At 40.8% G+C, this 23,024-nt stretch overlaps 1 long non-coding RNA gene across 2 annotated transcripts in view; it reads left to right on the forward strand.

The window, feature by feature from the left end:
- The window catches only part of LOC134297519 (uncharacterized), an 86,569-nt gene that overhangs the window by 58,848 nt on the left and 4,697 nt on the right, over window positions 1-23,024 (forward strand). The window contains exons 1-2 of one of the 2 annotated variants that reach the window (XR_010004290.1): window positions 11,519-11,623; window positions 12,454-12,509. This is a non-coding gene — a long non-coding RNA (uncharacterized LOC134297519). Of the gene's footprint in view, window positions 1-11,518; window positions 11,624-12,453; window positions 12,510-23,024 lie in introns of those variants that run through there. The other variant, XR_010004289.1, reaches the window with a different exon arrangement.

Consider the following 23,024-nt stretch of genomic DNA (forward strand, 5'->3'; position numbering starts at 1 on the left):
TGCATACACAGAATTTTAAACTGAGGTCCCGTCATTGTCATGTGCCATTTGATATCTTAATGGCTGGAATCCTGTTGGGCAGTTTTGAATGCATAACCTAGAGTTACACATAATGTGCCAATTCAAGATCAATTTCAACTTTTTTAAAAAAATAAAGAAAATCCTAGTAATAACCTTTTAGTCTGCCCGCATGGGCTATGAGGCAAATCTCAAAATATGTTTGTGTAAAACCCTTATTAGATCAACCAAAATGTCACAAAATGTTCAAGGTTTTTAGATCTGAAGATCTTTTCATCAGCAAAGTTTAGAAATTAGACTAATCACTATGTTTCTTCTACATTGGTGACTGGAACACCATATAAAACAATATCTCACTGGTTTTAAGGGATTCACACACTGACTGCCAATACACTACCACTCAAAATCGAAGGTGATGATATGCCTTGGGATCCCTTTAAACCTTTGCTCAAGAACTGAGGTGTGTAGATTTAAGAACCCACCTCTGATCCACTAGTGTGGTCAATTTATTATAGGAGGACATGAAAAAGGACTTCTCGATTGTGATGCTCTGGGAGTGAAACACTTTCCCCTTAGAGATCCAGCTGGTGCCAAATAAAACACAAGGTTTTCACAAGAGTCTTTGCAGCCTAACTGAGTTCCTTCAAATCTGCATGTTTCCATGGTGGTAAACTGCCTGAAGCTGTTTTAACTGGTTTTACGCTGTCTTGTTTTAACTCGTCAAATGGTTTAAAATGTTTTTCATCTTTAAAGATTATTGTTTCTGTTTTAGAATTTTTATTGCACTCTGCCCTCAAATATCTGGCTGTAGGGCAGGATATACATTTTATAGTAAATACATAAGTGCAAAAAGCTAATGTTGAGGTCATGAGGTCTGCATGATCTCAGTCTCAAGATGGGAGGAAGGAGGAAAAGATTTGCAGACAATGAAAAAAGGCGTCTGCAAGCAATATAATGGTTTTAGGTTCCACCTGCAGCTGCTCCTGTGACTGCTTGGGAGGGAAGGGTGATTCCCCAATTTCTGAAATGATAAAATCCAGCTGTTATGCAGAACTGATTCCCTCCTGAGCAACGCACATAGGCCCCTTTTAGAGAAAAACCGAGCAATAGCTATGAGTAGAGCACAAATAATTTTAGATGCATTTACATGCAAACCCCAAATTACAAACACCTGACTAACAAATGACTCACAGTTAAGAACGGGAGTGAGACAACAGGAAGTGAGATAAATTTACTGAAGTTTTATCACAAATCCTTGTTTCCACAACAAGCCAAGTTTTTCAAATCCAATTTTTACAGGAGAGAAAGTGAGGTGAAATTTTGTGAACAGGGGCACAGACAGTAAAAGAAACTATACAGGGATGTTAATCCTTCTCTATTCTATCCAAAGCACTTTCTCCCTCCCCCCCCTCTCTCTCTATATATACACACACATATACATACATACATACGAGGGTTGAATGAAAAGTAATGCATCCACCTTCGTAACTCCTCAACAGATGGCAGTACTGGTATGCGGCAGTTACTGGCTTGTTCAGTAGACTCTCCTCTACAGTTCCATTTGGCAGGAAGCCTTAGTATTGAACAGTTGTGTTGTTAAAGTGCGAAGTATGAAACCCTGCACAGGCGGTCGGTCAATGCGACTTAAGCAACGTGCAATCACTGAATTCTTGACAGCAGAAGGTGTCACCCCAAAGGAGATTCATCAGAGAATGCAAGCTGTTTATGGTGATTGTGTTTATGTGAGTACTGTGCATGTTGGGCGAGCAAGTTTAAAGATGTTGAGGTGGGAACATCTGACTTGCATGACAAACAAAGAGTTGGATGTCCTGTGACAGTAACAGTCAGAGAGAAATTTCAAGCATCATTGGCATTTCACAAGAACGTGTGGGTCACATTATTGCTTTGCTTGGCTATCAGGAGTCTATTGAACAAGCTAGTACCTGCCACATACCTGTACTGCCATCTGTTGAGGAGTTACAAAGATGGAGGCATTATTTTCATTCAACCCTCGTATATTAGGGCTGTGCAAAATTTTGTTTTTAATTTGTTTTTGGGATCTAATTTGTTAGATTTGTACATACAAATCAATATTAAGAAACACAAAGGGCCCCCATGCAAAAAAAAAACAACAACAAAAAAACAAAAACCCTTAAGATTCAAAACACTGACCTATGACTTTCAGATGAGTTTTGTAACTGTCATAAATGGCTCCAGGTCTCCATTGCGGGCACCGCTTCTCCCCCAAAAGGGATGGGTTTGGTTCCCCCAAAGGGAGATGAGGAGGATGGTGAGGCCAGAGTGGAGGGAGAATCCCCACTTTTTTCCCAAAAGGGATGGCAAGAGGGGGGGAGGGAAGGATGCCTGGATGGATGACCGGGCAAGAAAGAAGCCCCTCCACACATGGCTGGCCCAGAGAGAGAGAGGCAGAGACCACACTCACATTGAGGTTTTAACGTGGGAAAAGAGCAGAATTCTGGGAAATGTAGTTTAGGACAGGGCCTTTTGAAATCTCTGGCACTGCTGACCTGGAGGCAATGCAGCACCTGCGTTTTGAAAATAACTTCTCCAACTTGAAGAGGAAAAACCCAAATGCTTTAACGCGGGAAGTGGGAAGAATTCTGAGAAATATAGTTTAGGGGGGGGGGGCCTTATTTCTCTGCCACAGGGGTCCTCGCTTTCCCAAGCTTCATTTCCCAGAATTCTGCTTTTGCCTCCTCCTCCTCCTACTACTACTACTACTACTACTACTACTACTAGGTTTTCTTGGCAAAATTTGTTCAGAAAGAGTTTGCCCTTACATTCTTCTGGGATTGAGAGAATCTGATTTCCCCAAAGTCACCCAATGGACTTCCATGGAGGAACAGAGTTTCATACCCTGGTCATCAAGTACCCTAGTCCAGCACTCAAGCCACTACACTTTAATGGATCCCTAGAAATATCGCTACTCTGACTTTCACTACTCTAATGTATTATACCAGTTGAATCCCTTATAAGAAGGAACATACAGTAAGAAAAGTTTTTTTGCCTACATGATCCCCCTCCCCCCACTGCCCTAGTACCAGCTTTCTCCACGCAGCTCTTGTTTCTCTAATTACAGCCTTCCTTTGTTGCAAGCTGTTATCTCCTAAATGTCCTCCTGTTGTGCTGAAAGGTTTCATTTAACCGGTGAACAGGGCAAACTGCATACAGATATAGACTAAGTGACAGCTTTCTTTCTCAAGCAGCACATTACAGCAGGATGTAAACTGGGTGTAATGAGAGACTGTGGCAAAGGTGATGGACAGAAGCAGTGACACTACAGCAAGCAAGCCAGCCAGCCAGCTGCACACACAATCTGGAAGGCGGTTGTGTCTTTTATTTCTTTCATTTTCTCTGTGTTGCAGACAAAATATTTCCTAAGAAGTTCTTGAGCTCCTAAATACATTAATCCCCAATCAGCGGAATTGTATACAGCAGAGCTTTCCAAACATTTCATGTTAGTGAAACACTTTTTTGACATGCATCATTTTGCGACACAGTAAAACCAACCCCTTATAAGAGACACAAACATACATTGCAATAATGAAATGTATAGAACACAATATATCTCATGGAAATTAATGTGTGTCAGCTGCAGTGTGAGATCCACATTAAAGGCAGTTGTGAGATCCACATTTAAAAAATAATCTCCGAACCCCTCCATGGTGGACAACTATTAGCCAGTGTCCAACCTCTCCTTTTTGAACAAGGTTTTAGGGTGTGTGGTGGCCTCCCAACTCCAGGGATTTCTGGATGAAATGGATGATCTAGATCCATTTCAATCTGCTTTCAGGCCTGACTATGGAACAGAGACAGATTTGGTTGCCTGGTGGAAGACCTCCACAGATAGACGGGTGTGTGTGTCCCTATTGGTTCTCTTGGATCTCTCAGCAGCTTTTGATACCATTGACCATGGTATCCTTCTAGGTCATCCTGTTGGGATGGGTCTGGGAGGCATTGTCTTACAGTGGCTCCGTTCCTTCCTGGAAGCCATACCCAAAAGGTAGTGCTGAGAGACTCCTGTTTGAAGTTTTGGCCATTGACCTGTGAGGTTCCTCAGAGTTCCATTTTGTTCCCCATGCTATTTAACATATACATGAAACTTCTGGGAGAGGCCACCTGGGGTTTTGGAGTATGGTGCCACCTATACGCAGACAACACCCAACTCTACTACTCCTTTCTACCTAAAGCCAATGCTTGCCATCAGTAATGGACTGGATGAGGGCAAACAAATTGAAACTTAGTCCAGACAAAACAGAGGTACTCCTGATCAGACAGAAGACAGATTAATGAATAGGGATCCAGTCTGTGCTGGATGGGGATACAATCTCTCTGACACAGGTTTGCAGTTTGGGAATCCTCCTGGACTTGGCACTGAACCTGGAGGTCCAAGTATTGGCGGTGGTCAGGAGGGTCTTTGCACAATTAAAACGTGTGCCCCAACTGCGCCCATTCCTTGAGAAGCCAAATCTGGCCACAGTGGTACATACCTTAGTTACATTCTGTCTGGATTACTGTAACACGCTCTACGTGTGGCTAACTTTGAAGAGTGCTCAGAAACTTCAGCGGTCCAAAGAGCTGCAGCCAGGTTGCTCACTGGGGCTGGCTACAGGGAGCAAACAACCTCCCTGTTGCAGCAGCTCTACTGGCTGCCAATCCGTTTCTAGACACAATTTAAAGTGCTGGTTATAACCTTTGAAGTCCTAGACAGTTCAGGTCCAGGCTATTTGGCTGACTGGTACAAACTTGCCCAGGCCCTGATATCTTCAAGAGAGGCCCTTCTCTCAGTCCCACCACCATCTCAAGCTCAGTTGGTGGAAATGAGAGAGCGGGCTTTCTCAGTGGCTGCCCCTCAACTCTGGAACTCCCTGCCCAAGGAAGTTAGAATAGCCTCCTCCCTGCTGTCCTTCCAGGGGGTAGGCTAAAACCTTTTTATTCAGGCAGACTTTTAAAGAAGAAAGTTTTTAAGCTCATGTTAGGGCAGTGGTTCTCAACCTGTGGGTCCCCAGATGTTTTGGCCTTCAATTCCCAGAAATCCTAACAGCTGGTAAACTGGCCGGGATTTCTGGGAGTTGTAGGCCAAAACACCTGGGGACTCACAGTTTGAGAACCACTGGTTTAGAGAGTGCTGCAGTTTTTAACTTTGAATATGTTTTAATGAATTTTAACTGTACATTTTAATACTGTTATGTTTAATTCTGTTTTAATGTTTGAATGTGTGTATGCTTTAAATTACGTGGTCACAACTGGACCTAACGTCAGGGGAAACCTTTACTTTTAATGTAAGCCACTTTGAGTCGCCTTTGGGAGAAATAAAGCAGGGTATAAATAAACATAATAATAAATACATAATAATAATGACACACAGTTTGGAAAGCTGTGAGCCTTGTTCCAGGGCTGCTCCTGGATACCAAAATCTGTGGATACGCAAGTCCCATTATATACAATGGCATAGTAAAATGGTATTCCTTACATAAAATGGCAAAATCAAGGTTTGCTTTCTGGATTTAAAAAAAATATTTTCAAGCTGTGGATGTTGAGATCTATTGTTGCAGAATCTGTGGATAATGGAGGGCTGACTTGTATTGCTATTTGTTTCACATTAGGGGTGTTTTACATCTGGCAGTACACAGTCCTCAGCATGTATTTTGTAGCCCCAATTTGGGAAGGAGGGCCCTCTTTTGCCTCCTGAGTTGCAAAACACACACATTACAATTATTCTTGTTTTGTAAATTGGACTTTTGCAATGTGTTGTTTCTGTATTATCACAAAAGTATTGACATAGGTTTTCAATCTGGGAGATGCAGTGCCCCTTGGGTATTGATAATGTAAAGGGGGGATTCCTTTATGGGACTTGAGTACTGGAGGTAGGTCTGGCCCAGCTGGGTGAGTGTGTGTGGGGGGGGGGGGGGGAGGATGCTTTATGGCACCTTCTGGTGGCAGGGGAAATTATTATTGGGGGCTTATGCCCACGTGGCTCCGTTCCTGCCATCCCAAGAGTTGTAGCAGAAGTTCAAGGAATCAGGCTCTTCAATCAACAGACATGTTGGTCAATGCCTGAACCTGAGATCCATATGCTTGGGCCAACATTATTCGCAGCTATCCCCAATAAAGTCATTGTCTTTATGTTTCCTTTACAAGGGTTTTTGTGTGTTGATTCTTTGTGTCATGGACTCACCCCTAAACATGCAATAACAACACAGCAACCTGGAACTTCATTCAGGAAATCTCACACATGCTGCAGCACAGGGACATCAAACCTAAGGGCTTCTCACGGGCCCACAAAACCGTCACTGAATACACAGTTCCATCTGCTTAGGTTCCTTCTACTGTCTATATTTATATTCAATTTTCCTCCTGTTTTTGTTATTGCTGTTAGATTCGTGAATCTTGATTTGTGAACTTTATTAGTTTTTTTCCTACCCTGGGAGCAGTAATGCTGAAGGATGGCCTATAAATGTTTCAACAGAATTAAATTAAAATTGCAGAATCAAGATGTAACACGACAGACAGACTTAAAATGCTCACTACTGCCATTGCAACGGGTGCTGCTTCCTATTTAAATCCCCTCACGTACCTGAAAGAAACAAAGTAAATCAGAGTTTCTCATGCTAGGAAGCTGAGCGAGACAGAAATAATGAAGACATTTTCTAGTACTTTTAGCTAAGGCATTGAGGCTTCAGAGAGGGTTACATGTGTCTTGCCTCATTCATGGAAATTTATGGATAGGGAACCAGATGATTTCATGTGCTACATAACAAATGTATCTTTTTTATATAAATTAATTTTCCTGGTAGGAGGGCAAAAGGTTGAAAGGGGGGGGGGCAACAACACTGAATAATCCCAAGATTCACGAAATATTGTTTAATTATTTGTATGTTAGTACAGTCATTTTTTTAATCGTGTCTGAAGCAAATTGAGAATATACTGCAAGTTGCTTCTGGTGTGAGAGAATCGGCCATCTACAAAGATGTTGCCCAGGGGACGCCCGGATGTGTTACCATCCTGTGAGAGGCTTCATTCATGTCCCCGCATGGGTAGCTGGGGCTGACAGAAGGGAGCTCACCCCATCTCATGGATTCAAACCGCCAACTTTCAGGTCTTCAGGTCAGCACTTCAGGCAGCACAAGGGTTTAACCCACTGCCCACTGCGGCTCCTAGTACAGTCATGGGAACTACTGAATCCTGACACATTTGATCAGACTGGATGACCCTAATGTGCCTTCCAATTATTGCTATTACATTTTTTTCCTTCAAAAAACTCATTGAGAGAATGAAAAAAATCCATAGTTGTATAATTTCTTTTGTTTGATAATGCTAGATGCTGACAGTTTGGAATCAGCATTTTAAAATGCTCTTTGAAAGCCTCTCTCTCTCTCTCTCTCTCTCTCTCTCTCTCTCTCTCTCTCTCTCTCTCTCTCTCGCACGTGCGCTTTAGATGTTTGCCTGTTCCATGCCTCTTGACATTTCACAGACGAAAAGGAGGGATCCACTTGTGTCTTTGTAAATCCACAACCCCACACCAAAGAACATTTTCTGAACAACATGCTCACCCACCCACCCCATTGCATCATCATTACAAAGTCATCTCCACCATCTGTTTGCCACATCATATTGCTTTGGAAGTGGGCGACAACTCCCAAAATAGCAACTGAAGGGCTGTATCCAAACATAGGACTTTATCGCATGAAGCTGCTTGCCTATTTACATGATCGCTGCTCCCAGGAATTTACCTGGATGGTCATCCTTGTTTTGCAGCTCTTTGTACTTCCACAACTGTGATGTTTTTGCTGTCCCATGAGTTCTGTGGCTGGATTTCTTATTTGGAAAGGGAACTCTGCCTTCCCGTAGTTCCATAGCTGCACAATTATACTTTTTCTGTGTGTATTCTCTCTTTTTATACTGAGGGAAAGGGGAGAGACAGACAATTTTACCTGTTGCTGTCACTTCAGTGTCGACATGCTGACATAGAAGCACTTGGAGATCATCACAGATTGCAGTCATAGAGTTGGAAGAGACCACAAAGGCCATTCAGTCTAACCACTCGCCAAACATCCACACAAACTCCTTGTTTGTCTCATTTGTTCACCTAGCTCCTGTACACCGAGCTCATCACACAGCTAAGTTCTGAAACTGGCATGATTGTGGGCTATTGACAGTTCTTCCCATCAATAGCAGGGAGCAGATTTGTTGTGGCAGATCAGCAACAAGTGTTGCATGATATCATGTAAAAGGGGACTGTCATCTACTTCTTTGCCACTTTGTCACCTTGGTACAATAGAGTTCCAATGCTGTTTTAGAAAGACAATTCCCAAATATCCTCATAAGGGTAAGCATCAATATTTAATAGTAATACTAATTCCTAGAAAATAGGAGTGCATTTGAAGCTGCCTGCCCACAAGTGCTCACCATTGCACAAAGTCATTCAGACTCACTGCCAACCAGTTTGCAATTTGTGTTGAAGAAGTACTTTTCTAGAAATGGGGGAAGCCAATTTTTACACTGCTGAAAGTGTGTTGAATTGGATTCAAAGTGCTTTCAGCTGTGTGATAATCTAAATGCGTTCCTGCAGCTACTTCCAGAGCAGTGACATCTGATTGTGGGTGTGCTGTGGATGTTTCTTCTTTCATCTGCACTTCCCTGTTCCCAAGCTGATGCCATTACAAGTTGTGGTTGGCAGATGGAGCAGGCTTCTGACTGCAAAGCCATTAACTTCCCACTTTCACCCCTTTCTTTTCATTTTTATTTTATTTTCTAAAATGACCTGTTACTCTGGCTTTTAAATTTTAATGTTTAATTCTTATTAGTCTCAAATTTTAAATCTTGTTTTCTGGAGCTGCGGTGATGGCACAGTGGGTTAAACCCTTGTGCCGGTTGAACTGCTGACCTGAAGGTTGCCAGTTCAAATCTGCAAGATGGGGTGCGCTCCCATCTGTCAGCTCTAGCTTGTGGGGACATGAGAGAAGCCTCCCAGCAACACATCCGGGCGTCCCGTGGGCAACATCTCTGTACATGGCCGATTCTCTCAGACCAGAAGTGACTTGCAGTATGTTCTAAAGTTGCTTCTAACACAATTTTAAAAAATCTTGTTTTAAAATATTTATTCATCAAAAGGTGAATTTTTAGTTGTGTGATGCCTAATTTGCTGTAATGTTTTACTATTGTCTGATGTTGATGTTATTATTTGAATTATGATTTGTTTATTTACTTTTTTTAGTCCCACTTTATGGCACTGAATGTTTTCTGCTTTATCTTGTGAACTGCCCCGAGTCCCCATTGGGGAGATAAGGTGGGATAGAAATAAAGTTTTATTATTATATTATTATTAAAATTCAAGATACTGAACAGTTTTGAAGGTAATACAAAGCTCTGATGGGATTTCTTTTCCATTTAATTAAACGTTGTTGTTTTTTGCAAACCTGTTTTGCTAAACTTCCACCTCATGCACGCTTGTGCATTGCTAAACAAAGTTTGCAAATCAAAAGTACACCCCCTAGAATGCACAAATTAGAGAAAGGCTTGTAATTACAAAATGCATCCTTAGTTTTTATTAATATTTGAAATGTTAGTAGGGACAGTGCTTGTGAACTTGGAAAAAAGGAAGTAATTAATTAAAACTCCACTCTTGTGAGATTTTAAAGTCTAGCACAGTAGTTCTTAACCGGGAGTCCCCAGGTGTTTTTGGCCTTCAACTCCCAGAAATCCTAACAGCTGGTAAACTGGCTCAAAGTTACACAATTCTTCCAGAAAAAAACCATTTTAAAAGGGGGAATAAATGGAGAAGGGCAATGTATGGGTTGGGAGGAGTTACATCCCACCAGCTGCAGTAAACGAAAGCCCTCTTAGCATTTTCAAAATGCTTAAAAATGGATTGGTGCAATAAAAAAGTGGCTATCCAGGTATGTTCCAGTCTCAAGCAAGATGGGTTTGCAACACAACAGCCTGCTTTTACTGCTTTGTGAAATAATGTCCTAAGTCTCCAATGAACCATGGAAACCCACTTGGTGACCTTAGCCAAGTTATACTCTCTCTACCTCGGAGGAAGGCACAAGTGAAACTTTATCTGAACAAATTTTGTCTAGAAAAGCAGCATGCTAGGATTGCTTCAGAGTTGCCATAAATTCAAAGTGATCCCACTAAATTTGGTGGAATTTACTTCTGAGCAGATCTGTATCAAATTGTACTGTCTGACTTGTTTGTTTTGTTCTATATTGAATTGTGAAACATTTTCACGCCACAACATGTAACACCAAGGTCTGTGGCATTTGTTTTTCCCTAAACTGTGAAGCCACTTACACTCACATCTTTGTACTTGAGTCCTTATTTATGTAAATAAGAGGAATACGTTGTTTTAAATATAGAATGTGTGATGATAGCAAATTTTTAAATGTCTTTGCTTAGCTGTTTTGCACTAGTATTGATAACACGTTCCATTTTGTCACAGTTGTCACAGTTGACATAACCTGACGTAGTGAGATAACAGCTTGTGTGAAACTGACTTTTTAAAAAATGTTGAGGGTTTCTGTTGTGGAACATTTATCTTGAATGCAAGTAACAGGAAACCACCATGGCTTTTGCTGCAACTAGACATGTCTGTCTAGTTGTTATGTGAACAACAATTATTGAGATGATGTTGAAATTTAAAGAAATAAGCTCATGTGCCATATGCCAATGGGAGGCCATTTCTCAACAAGAGTTTATTTCTCAGGGCTGTACCAATCAGAATTGCTTGAATTTTTTATAACTCTGTTTTTTGATTCACCAGATTTTCGCTTCACTGAATTATCTATTTTGGCTTAATAGAATGTTAAGTAAACCAGGCTTGTCTGTATGTTTCTAGAAAGATGTAGAATGGGGTCAGGGGAACAGGAGGAAAACTTATTAAAACAGCTTGCATCTGCAGCTTTTCTCGAGTGAGAAAGCGTGGTTATCTGTGCTATCTTACATCATACAAGAGAAGTTTAAAAGTAGAGCAGGGAAAGGGAAAAACAGCAATTCAATTCAGTCCTCTTGCCAGGCACATTACTGTTAAATAAATAAAAACCAAGAGCAAGACCAAAATATATTTTATAGCTCTAAGAGTAATGAACAGATTATTCTGAGCATCCTGCACAAAAACATAAGTCAATTGTAGAGCAGAATGGTTGTGAGGTGCTTAGTTTGAATGATAGTCTATGGTTTTCTAAAATAACACAGGAGAAGAGGCATGCATTTAATACGGAAGTATTTCTTCTTGCACCATACCTTTCAACATTTCACAGATAAAAACAGGCACGTGTGACCAGGCCCGGTTCGTCATGGACGCCGCTAAAGCCCCCGCCTTGGGCGCAGTGCCTTCCTGGGCGCACCCGAGGTGGTGGTGGTGGGCGGCGGCGACAACAGCAGAACCAGGAAGTATTTTTCTATTCTTGAGATATTTTGCGAGATCTCGCGAAATATCACGAGATTTCTGCAAGATCTCACGAGATTTCTGCGATATCTCACGGAAATCTCGCGAGATCTCATGAGAATAGAAACTACTTCCTGGTTTTGCGGTGAGCGACCCAATGGTCGCTGCCGCTGCCGTCGCCCGCTGCTGCCGCCGGTAAGTTTGGGATGGGGGGGGCGCAATTTCGGGCAGGGGGTGCGTGGCCCTAGGTTGGCTTACCACATAGAAAAACCTAGGGCCGCTCCTGCGTGTGACCAAGCAACATCATAAAATATTGCGGCAAATACCATTGTCATTCAAGATGGTTTTTCATGGCTTGATTATGAAACAAATTCTACATGCAACAAACTAGAGATGTGTGCAGTATTTGTCTCATTTTTTTCATTCGTGTTTGTATTTTGTATCATCCATTCAGATGGCACAAGACAGAAAGACCCCCAACGAAACAAAAACTGACTCAAAACGAAAGGCAGGCAGAAGCCGATATCGGCTCCAAGCCTGCCGCTTGGATCTATCAGCTGTAGGCCCTGCGAGGCCAGGGTGCATAGGCCCAAAGCCTGCACCCGTATGCCCAGGAGCTTTGGATCTACGGGAGCAGGCTTTGGGCCTACACACCCAGGCCTCACAGGGCCTACAGTCAATTGCCAAGTAAGGAGCAATCCTTACTCTGCAATTGGCCGTAGGCCCTGCGAGGCCCGGCTAGGTATGACCTAAAGTGTGCACCCATATGCCCAGGCGCCCGGACCTATGGGTGCAGGCTTTGGGCCTACGAACACAGGCCTGGCGGGGGGGGGGGGGGAGGAGGTTGGAAGTGGCTGGGTCATCCTGCACCTCCCCCACCTCTCCCTTTGCCCGGCTCCTTACCGGGCATTTGAGCGGTGCTGGCTGGTATGTGGCCTTGGCCAGCGCCTCCCCCCCCTTTCAAAAAACAAAAAATTGAAATGAAACAAAAACAAAACAAATGTCTGACTTTCCGATTTCAACAGGTCAGATGAAAATGGATCAGGGCCTCGACAAAAGCCGGGACACGAAACAGAACAAGGTAAGTCCCAAAAGCACATCTCTACAACAAACCTTAGGCAAACCGCACATCTCTCAGCATCAGAGGAAGGCAATGGCAACCTTCCTCCCTTGCAAAGAAGACTTGGTTAGATTCCCCACAGTGACATCCCTTCATATGTCTCTAAGTAAAGGCAGAACCTCAACATAGAGGAAGGCAATCAAAGGATGACTGTTGTGAGAAATGGTCTTCAGAGTTTAATTCCTTATTGAAAGTTGAGAAGGAAGCTATTTGTGAGAAGTTCCTTGTCCTTTCTCAAGAGACATTCACACCACAGATGGTTTCGGTTTTCCTTTCATCTCTCATGCCAGTCACAAGATATTTTGATGCCTGAGGCAAAGAACTGCAACTTTCTTCATTCAGTATACAGACCTGGAGTAACAATTGAATGTTACTTTAACCTCAATGTCCCTCAAAATATTTAACTGCAGGAAGTTAGTTTAAACTACTCTGTCCTATAGCAGGAGTGAGTGTCTACACTGGCAGTGGTTCTCAACCTGGGGTCCCCAGGTGTTTTGGCCTACAACTCCCAAAAATCCCAGCCAGTTTACCAGCTGTTAGAATTTCTGGGAGTTAATAATAATAATAATAATAATAATAATAATAATAATAATAATAATAACTTTATTTTTATACCCCACCTCTATCTCCCCAAAGGGGACTGAGGGTGGCTTATATGGGGGCCAAGACCGAATAAAAACAATCTATATATATAAAAGAGTGATGGCATCATGGCGACCCACAAAACAACAAAACTACAGGCCCCCCAACCTCGAAATTTGACAACACAACCCATCATCCACGCCTCTAGGTTGATACAACAAAAAGAAAAATAAAGTCCTAATTAGAGAGAGAGAGGAATCATTGCTTTTATCCAATTGCTGCCAGTTAGAAGACTAAGCTCCTCCAACTTGGTCTCCTAGCAACCCAAAATAAATAAATAAATAACATTAAAAAATTAATACAATAAAATACTATAATAACAGAAAATAACTAAAAATAATACAAGAAAATAATAAAATATAATAAATAAAAATATAACTTACAATAAAATTAATTTTAAAAATGCAAATAACATCAAATAAAAATTACACAACAATTTTTAACCAATACCACCACCACTTTGCCACAGCAACACGTGGCCGGGCACAGCTAGTAGCAATATAAAACACAACAATAGACAAAAGACATGCACAATTATAAAAATTTAAACATTAGCCAATAAAAACAAATGACAAGAACTAATGAAAACATGGATTAAAACGGAGAGGTTGTAAAAGTAGACTGGGTAAGGTGCACCATATAAATATTGTAAACATGAGGTGATTGATAAAGTGCTGCAAATTCTTGGAAGTGCAAATTGGGATGGGAATAGACCCTGTGTCTATATCAAGTTGACAAAGGTAAAAAGTGCAAACCGGTACAAGAATGGTCACAGATGCAGATTGTTATGGGGATGAGCAATCTTTATCCAAAGGCCTGAGTAAAGAGCCAGGTTTTCAAGCTCTTTCTGAGTTGAAGGCCAAAACATCTGGGGACCCACAGGTTGAGAACCACTGGAGGAATGACAACAGATGCTATGCTAGCCAGTGTTTGCCTTACTATTCTTAATGGTAGAAATGGCCTCCCATCATCAGCACCACTCCTGCATTGGATGCATTGGAAGCACAGTGTCAGACTTGCGTATTTGTAAGTTTTCTTTATGACTAGGAAAATGGTCTAGGCTTTCACAGAATTGTTATACACAGCTGAAACATTTTAAGAGATGCCTTGTGTCCCTGGCTTGCATCTTTTACAAGTAGTAGACTTAATGTCAAGGGAAACCCTTACCTTTACCTTGGTGATACTGTGGGTGAGATGGAGAACTCAGGGTCTCAAGATCAAAGTTGCAAAGCCATACAAAGACTTCTTTTTATTTCTTTTCCATTTCATAAGGGATGGGGGAGTACATTCACTATAATAAAACATTAAAAATAAAGATATTTGCTCTGTTAATATGTTACAGAACTGGACAGCTCTTTCTGACAAGAGTTACCTATAATGCATGCTCACATTTGGAGGAATGCAAGTCAAATTTAATAGAGGATTCCAGTTCTGTGCACTTTTGTGTATGTGCTAGGAAATATTTCCCTCCTTTCAATAGCCACTTGTTTTGATGTGACAGCTTGTTTGCATTTTCCATGTGCTGTTGGTTTGTTCTGTCTAGTAAATATTTTGTCAGGCTGCTCTGCGTGTGTCTTTCTCTATGTACATCATAAAAGTGTCAAGCCTGTTAACTGATTCTGGGAAATCTAAAGAAACACAAGCATAATTAATGGTGGTTCCTTTTGCAAATTCTGACCAGTCTAAGAGGGGGAATACTAACAAGATTTTAGGGAGGGAGATTGATCTCTTGATAACTGCCAGGAATTACATGACAGCTGTTAAGTCTGATAAGCCTGGTGCATAGTCTTTATTTTTATTTAGTTAAAAATAAATGTCAATGCTTTCCTACTTCACAAGACCTAAACGTTGTTTTAAAAGCAAAATATCACCAAAACTGTTTAAGTAATTATCAAACAGAAACAGGTTAAAAAAAAAAGAACAGCAGAATACAATTTTTTTGTCTCAATTATTTTTTAAAATAAAAGAGATATGTGACTAATTAATGGAACATGGTTCTGTTAGCTGGGGTAGATTAGTTATCTTCATAAGTTGAAATCGACTCAATGGCAAATAACAATCTAAAGATGCTGTTGTCTGGCACTTTCTTCATGCAAGACATAAGTTGTGCACAGGGTGACAACCCGTCTGCAAAGTTACTCTTCTTGGTTCTATTACTATAGCTGATCATATATAAGTATAAATTTTCAAGCTTGTAGTAAGACTATTTGTCCATCTAGCCTATATTGCATGCTGCGATGGCAGCTCTGAAGGATTTCTGGCAGAGGCCTTTCCCCATCACCCGCAAAATAACTGTAAAAGAGGACCTCCCAGTAGGCCAGTTTGGATCTAAAACTATCTTCCTATTATCATTAGGAGAGACTCCATTTGTATTTCCTGTCTTGATTTCTTTTTCCCGGAAGTAGTCTTTTCAGCCTATTATGTTTCACTGATCTTGTGATTTCTAGCCAGCATCATGTGTCCCATGGACATTTTGGGAAGAGTAATCCTTCTCATTGGAAGCTCCAGAAACATCTATTTCAGTCCCATCCACTGTCCAGACAAACATCCCCATCATCATATTTTCCTTGCTCGTCTTGTCTGTTGATGTCAGAATGCCGTGCCTGTGTGGCCAGCAAGAAGGGGGGGGCACTCTACCCCCTCTTTTCTGAACACATGGATCCCCAATTTTGACAGCAGCAGACATGACAAGTGACAGCCGGGTGCTCACAGGGAGCTCCATGGATGGTAAGAGGAGGCAGCAGGACAAGGGGACAGGGCAGCATTGGGATGGGATGTACCGTCTGGACACTGTTCCCAGATTCAGCAGGTATTGCTGAATCTGGGGCAACCCCAGGGGAGAAATATCCTGGAGTAACCTGCCTGGTCTATGTTCTAGAAAAATACTAATGATAACACTGATTTTTTTTCTCTACAAAGGGTGCTTCTACATAGACCATATAATGCAATCTAAAGCTGGCTCGAGGACACATGTTCACAAAACTCACACTGTCAATGCATGCTGCAGCATGCGTCAGGCCAAAAATAGCCCATTTTAAAAAACTCACCAGAAAATTCAGAACAAGCCAGGTAATATGCTGCAGCTGATTGGAGGGAATGAAACTGGGTAATCCCAAATGGACATGATTATGTGCATCAACTGTAATGCCTCATGGGCCTTGTAGTCCTGCTCCCAGTGCCACCGTGGCTGATGAAGATGAAAACATGGGGTTTTTGCCGGCTCAGCAAGAGCCGGAATCTTTCCAGATGCCTGATGTTGATGTTTTTGCCCAAGAACCCATTAAAACAGACCTTGAGCAGTTCTCACCCCCTTTTGTTAGGAGACAATCCTATACTGCGGGAAGGGGAGAGAAGGAGCAGGTTCGGAGGAGTTTGAGACTTGCAGCTAAACAAGACACTGATTAGCCATGTTCCCCTGGGAAAATCTAGGGAGTCTCACATCTGGAGAGAGCTGTGTTTCGTTTCCTGTTCCCTAGGGAAAGGGAACGCTGGACACCTGCTTTGCAGGAAAACAAGACCTAGTTAAATGTGCCTGGCACGGTAGGTTCCGTGCGGAGTCAACAGAGCAGCTTCAGGAGTGATTTCGTGTTTCCAGCCTAGTGTGGACTTCGCAAAGTCCGCAACCCCAGTCTCCTTGCTTTGCCTAACCAAGTATTCAAGAATTGCCTTGCCTTGTTCCTAGCCACGGACCTTGTTCATGGAATCAAGTTTTGTTTTAGCCTTGTTGTGGATTTACCTCGGACCTTGAAAGACTCTGGACATTTCCCCACATTATTGCTTGGCAATAGTGTGTGTTTCAGTTTGTTGGATTCTACTTTGAACTCTAATATCATTTATTGGACAAAACATTTCTGGACTATATTTGACCTCATCTGATAGGTCTGCTTCTGGACTATATTTTCTACTTGTTTTTATTATTCTTATATATTTCCTTAATAAAGATATTAGATAGTTATTGGCCTCTGTGTTCGGTTCTTAGTGCTCCGTTGCCTAGGGCGTGACATCAACACACCATCAGCAAATACTGTGGCTACCATTCCAGTCTCAAACGGGTTCCTGGGGTGTTTTGTGTTTGTTTTTATCCACTTTCAAACTGGATTATAGTGTTTGTGTAGACCCCCCCCCCCAAAAAAAAATCAGTTCCAAATTGTTTTGGCCATGTTTGGTTGTTTACTGTTTCAAGTAACCCACCACAAATAACTGTCCCTGCCATTGTGCATATGATGCCTTATTCCAACGTGAAATACCATTTTGTTAGGAGCAAGTTTTGTTTGCCGTTTCAACCCCTTGATCGTTTTTTCATTGTGGAGCAAGTTCAAAGGCTAATAAACTTTTTTGAGTCTGGACCCAAGAAGGTTAAAGGAAAATAGAAGAGTGGCAGGAGAGCATTTCCATCCTGGGTGTGGTGGGACATATTTTGATAGTTTCAGAATTTCCCCAAAGCTAAACATAATATCAAATGCAGTGGAAAATATGCAGGAAATGACTTTGCTAGATCAAAAGTACAGGGAAACACCCATCTAACAGGTGATAAATATTTCAAATTTTGCTTTTGATATGACATATTTATGTAAGTTAATGTCTCCACAGGCTAACAAATCCTTTCTATCAGATGCATCTTTTACAAACCCTGGATGCAAACCTTCAATGGTTAACTATCTTCCTTAGAGTGAGAAGTTACTACAGAGAAACTTCTAACTATTGTTGAATGAAGGCATAAGTCTTTTGCAATCTCTCCACCACCCTCTTTTCAGAAAGCATCATAATAGTATAACAACAACATGCTCCACAGAAGCACACAGCTGCCTTAGGATATTTTGCCTCACTTACTGCTTAGAGGGTAATTAGAAAGCAAATTAAATAGAAAATAAAGTGTGCTGGAAACAGAAATTTAATTTCTTTACTACATAATGATGTAACAATACACTGTTTATTAATAGGAAGCTCATAGCTGCTTTTAAAGGAACTTTTATAAAAGTTTCCTAAACACTAAATAACCATATTTAGATGCCAAAAAAGAAAGGACATTTTTTCAGTTAAAACTGCCCAGCTCACTTACAGTAGAGTCTCACTTATCCAACATAAACGGGCCAGCAGAACGTTGGATAAGCTAATATGTTGGATAATAAGGAGAGATTAAGAAAAAGCCTATTAAACATCAAAATAGGTTATGATTTTACAAATTAAGCACCAAAACATCATGTTATACAACAAATTTGACAGAAAAAGTAGTTCATTACAATTAATGCTATGTAGTAATTACTGTATTTACGAATTTAGCACCAAAATATCACAATGCATTGAAAACATTGACTACAAAAATGCGTTGGGTAATCCAGAATGTTGGATAAGTGAGTGTTGAATAAGTGAGACTCTACTGTATCTGCTTTTAAGAGTTGGTTGAGATGAAGAATTACTATAGTTCATTAATCTTTCCAGTTACATATTTCAAGGTGACTAGGTGATATCTATGTGTGCTTTCAAACTGTTGATTTAGGATGACCCTATGAATTTAATACAGTTTTCTTACGTGAGCAATACTAAAAAGGTTTTTTCCAGTTCTTTCCTCTAAAAAGGAACTGACACCTGGTATTCATTGGCAGTCTCTCATTCAAGAACTAACCAGGACCAACCCTACTGAGCTTCTGCGATCAGATAGGATTTGGTGTCTTTTGAGAATTTAGATCCGAAGTATTGAAGTTTATTCAGATGCACTCCCTTCACACACAATTGTGCTGATTGTGTCTCCAACCCTTCTCCATTTCAAATGTATTAGAGACCAGTATGTTCATTTCTATAAAGAATATTGATCAAGTACATAAAGAAACCCTGGCCTCAAGCAAGACTATGCTCTTTTAGAAATTCGCTTTTTGATTCAGCATTTTGTTTTAGCATGCTGCATTCATTTTCCCATCAATCCTCTGGGTTCACTTGATCATTCAAAGATGCCAGGTAAGGTTGAAGCAAAGCAGGGCAACAGGGCAAAAAGAAAAAAGCCAGTGCCTTGGAGAAAGTGGGGAGTGTCATGCCCCATTAAGACCCTCACTTTTTACCCCTAGGTAAGCCCTTTTTAATTAGAGGAATTAATATTTTATGTACAGTTTCTGGGGGGGGGGGGTCAGTCTAGACAGCCTCTTTGCATTTGAAACCTCAATTGCCCTGCCCCTTTAAGAATCCCCTCAGTGGTGGGGTCTCAGACAAGGCACTTCTGGTTATAGGAAGAGTCCACCTTTTCATAACTGGAAGGTGAAGACAGAGGAAGGCGGGAAAGTCTACAAGATAGCACGTCCGGTCAGAGCTGTATTCAAGTCCAGTCAGAGTTAAATATTGAGACCATCTCAGAGACAGTTGAACACCATACAAGAAATAAACGATAAGAAGAAATAAATATTCAAGAGCCTCTGTTCAGCCAGAACTGTGTCTACCTCTCAAAGACTTTACCTCTTCTAAAAAAAAAAAAAAACTTTGTAATGAGATTCAGAAGGAGAGAAAGTCTAAAATTCTTGTCAGTGAATAAATTCCTGTTTGATTCAACTATATAATCTCTGATCTGTTCCCTGTCCAACCAGTTCACCTTCCAAGTAGTTAAGATAGTGTGGGGGCAGAACAGTCTGAAAGATATAGTAGAGAGGTGAGGAGAGAGATAGCACTGTGGTCCCTTTTGGACATTTTAATGGCAAGGCTCCAACTGTAATAGAAATTTTAGACTTACTCGAGTATATGAACTAATTTTTCAGTAAATCTACATAGGATTTCAGTGTTGCTCTGATGTCAGGACTAGGATTAAAGTAGCTCTAAGCCATATATGGGCTAGTCACAGCTTTGGTTTGATTTCCTTGGAATAAATGCACCATGCAACTGAATGTTGGCTTGATGCAGTCCTTTACAAGCCAATGTGGATGTGTCCATGTTTATAGTTAGATATCTCTGCACTCATTTCTTTGAACTTTTATTACAGTTCTTGGAAGGATTGCATAACATCCAAATATAAAGGGGGTTTTACTTTATTTTTGGATCTACAGTGAAGCAGACAGAAGTAATTTAAGGAAACAGCTATGTTCAACTCAGATTTTTTATCATCTTTTCGGTAGACATTGACAAGCCTGTCATTATCTATTTCTTTGTGAATATGTCATACACATGTAAGGTATTTCTTGAAACAAATATGTAATGCTTTGCTAAAATATTCAGCCCTCTCCCTTTCCACATTTTATTATGTTAAAATCTACAAAGGGTCTTCAAAAGGTTTTTGCACTTTAATATTTTCTTTGGAAACAGTGAGGGTGGGAGGAGGAGTACTGTATTTGGTTGTGTCTGAGAGAGTCATGTGACTAGTCATGTGGCATGGTCAGACTTCGGCCCGTCAGGTGTTTTGAACTTCAACTCTCAGAAATCCCAGACAGTTTACCAGCTATTAGAAATTGTGGGAGTTGAAGTCCAAAACACCTGGAGGGCAGAAGTTTGACCATGCCTAGTCTAGCAAGCCAGCTTCCTTTGCAGTTTAGTATAAGAATTATCACTCTGTGGTGAAGATAACTATGAAACTAATAAATTCCACCAAAGCAGAACAACGTTCTGTCATATACTTTATGTGGGTAGGTGTGCCAGGAGCACAAATTCGTCTTTGCATGTGCATTCAGTATGGGGATAAAGTTCTCTCTCAGAGTGATCTAAAGCCCCTTCCACACAGCTGAATAAAATCCCACATTTTCTGCTTTGAACTAGAATATACAGCAGTGTGGACTCAGACAGCCTAGTTCAAAGCAGATATTGTGGAATTTTCTGCCTTGATATTCTGGGTTATATGGTTGTGTGGCAGGGCCCTATGAGTTCTTTCTTTAAAAGCAGTGGGTTACAAAGCAAAATAATTTGCTTTCCATGTGGTATTAGAATCAGATCTCTGCCTGATTTCTTTTTTAGTTGAAAAAATATAAGGAAGAAAAGAATCATCAAGATGCATGACATGGAAGAAGAATACACACATGGATTCTCTAGTGCAAATCATATATAAAACTGTGACTATAGGGAAAGAGAGACCAATGGCCTCTGTCACCTCAGATCTGCCAAAGCATACCCAGTTTCACTATACATTCATCTAAAATTATTGAAGTTAAAAGATTATATTCTTTCCTTTAGCAGTACCATGTTGTATATGCTGGGCAATGTCCTCTGTGTGTGCGTGTTGTATTTTCAAAGGCTTAGCTCAGCATTAGTTTTACAAACATGATACTGCTGCAAAAGGAATGGAAAATAGAGAAAACACACAGAAATGACTGAATTCAGCAAAAAGAAAGAAAGAACAACAAATAATATGGAATGAAAAAATGAATAAACCAATATGTCTGTCTAGTAAACATTTCTTTAGAACAATGCTGAAATCCATATGATTGTGGCGATACCTTTATTAGCTCAATAAAAATACACAAACATCTTGGTGCTAGCTTTCAAAACCAAACGCTTCTCATGAGGCAAAGATGTGTAAATGACATATGGGAGCAAAAGGAGCTGCCAAAGCTGGTTACACACCTGCACGTTGTCTTCAAGTAGTATGTGTCAAAGGTATGTAAAAGCCCCAATTTATGATTTTTCACACACCACCACCAACATCCCAAGGGCCTTGGGCTTGCCAAAAAGAAGAAAAGCTGGTTGGCAAAATGCAAGAATCAAGGAAAGATGCATTACAAGGACATGGAGTTGAGGCAGGATTAGGAAGGAAGGGGAGTGAGTCAAGGAAGGGACAGATTAAAGTTGTAGTAGGAGAATGCATGAAGCCAGAAAGTTAGGAATGATAGAGCCAATGTGCCTTTACCAGCTCAATCCAAGGAAACCGTTTTGGTCCTAGACCATTCATTAGTATTGGAATAGATGAAAGGAAACAAATTGAAACATAACCCAGATATGATCTGTTGAAAGGCAGACCAGAAAAGAGATTCATCCTGTGCTGGGTGGGGTTACACTACTCCTGAAGACACAGGTCCATAGCTTGGGTTTGATCTTGGATTTAACTCTGAGCCTTGAAGTGCAGATCTGGCACATACCTTAGTTACATTTTGTTTGGATTACTGTAACATGTTCTACTTGGAGCTTCCTTTGTTTGAAGAGTGCTTTAAAACTTCAGCTGGTCCAAAGAGCTGCAAATAACTGAGGCTGACTACAGATAGCAGATGTAAGTCTCTTGTTGCAACTCGCTATGAGTTTGTTTCCAGACAAAATTTAAAAAGCTGGCCACGAACTATAAATACCTACACAATTCAGGTCTAGGTTATTTAATGGATTTCACTTGGTATCCACTGTGGTTTGATTCCAGAACCCAGCATGGATACCAAAATTCATGGATGCTCAAGTCCCATAATATACAATGGCAATGGAAAATGATCTAAAATGGCAGAATCAAGGTTTGCTTTTTGAATTATTTTAGGGGTGAATTTTTCAATCTGTGGATACAAAGGAGCAACTGTATAATGTGTGCACCTAGGAAATGACTGAAGAAGCACAACCCCAGCTTGATTTCCCACACTCCATAAAAATGCTGTTATTTGGATTACCATTCCCAAAACCTCCCATCCAAAATGGCCACTTTTGTGTGCTCTCAAGAGACAACTGTCCTCCATTTCACATATGCCAGCACTCACACAGGAATATATGTTTTCTTTTTATGGCCAAGATGAGTGAGAAGAGTGGGATATGGCACAATGCATTTCATATGTTTTTTTTGTAAATGGCAGAACTCTCCTAAATTATATCAAGTCTGGATTATTTGCAGTTCCATGTAAAGCCTTTCATACTGTACAATATATCAGCCTCTTGTCATATCCCTCTATTTCTAACACAGGC

Source organism: Anolis carolinensis, chromosome 3, assembly GCF_035594765.1.
Source record: "Anolis carolinensis isolate JA03-04 chromosome 3, rAnoCar3.1.pri, whole genome shotgun sequence".
NCBI classification, from domain to species: domain Eukaryota; kingdom Metazoa; phylum Chordata; class Lepidosauria; order Squamata; family Dactyloidae; genus Anolis; species Anolis carolinensis.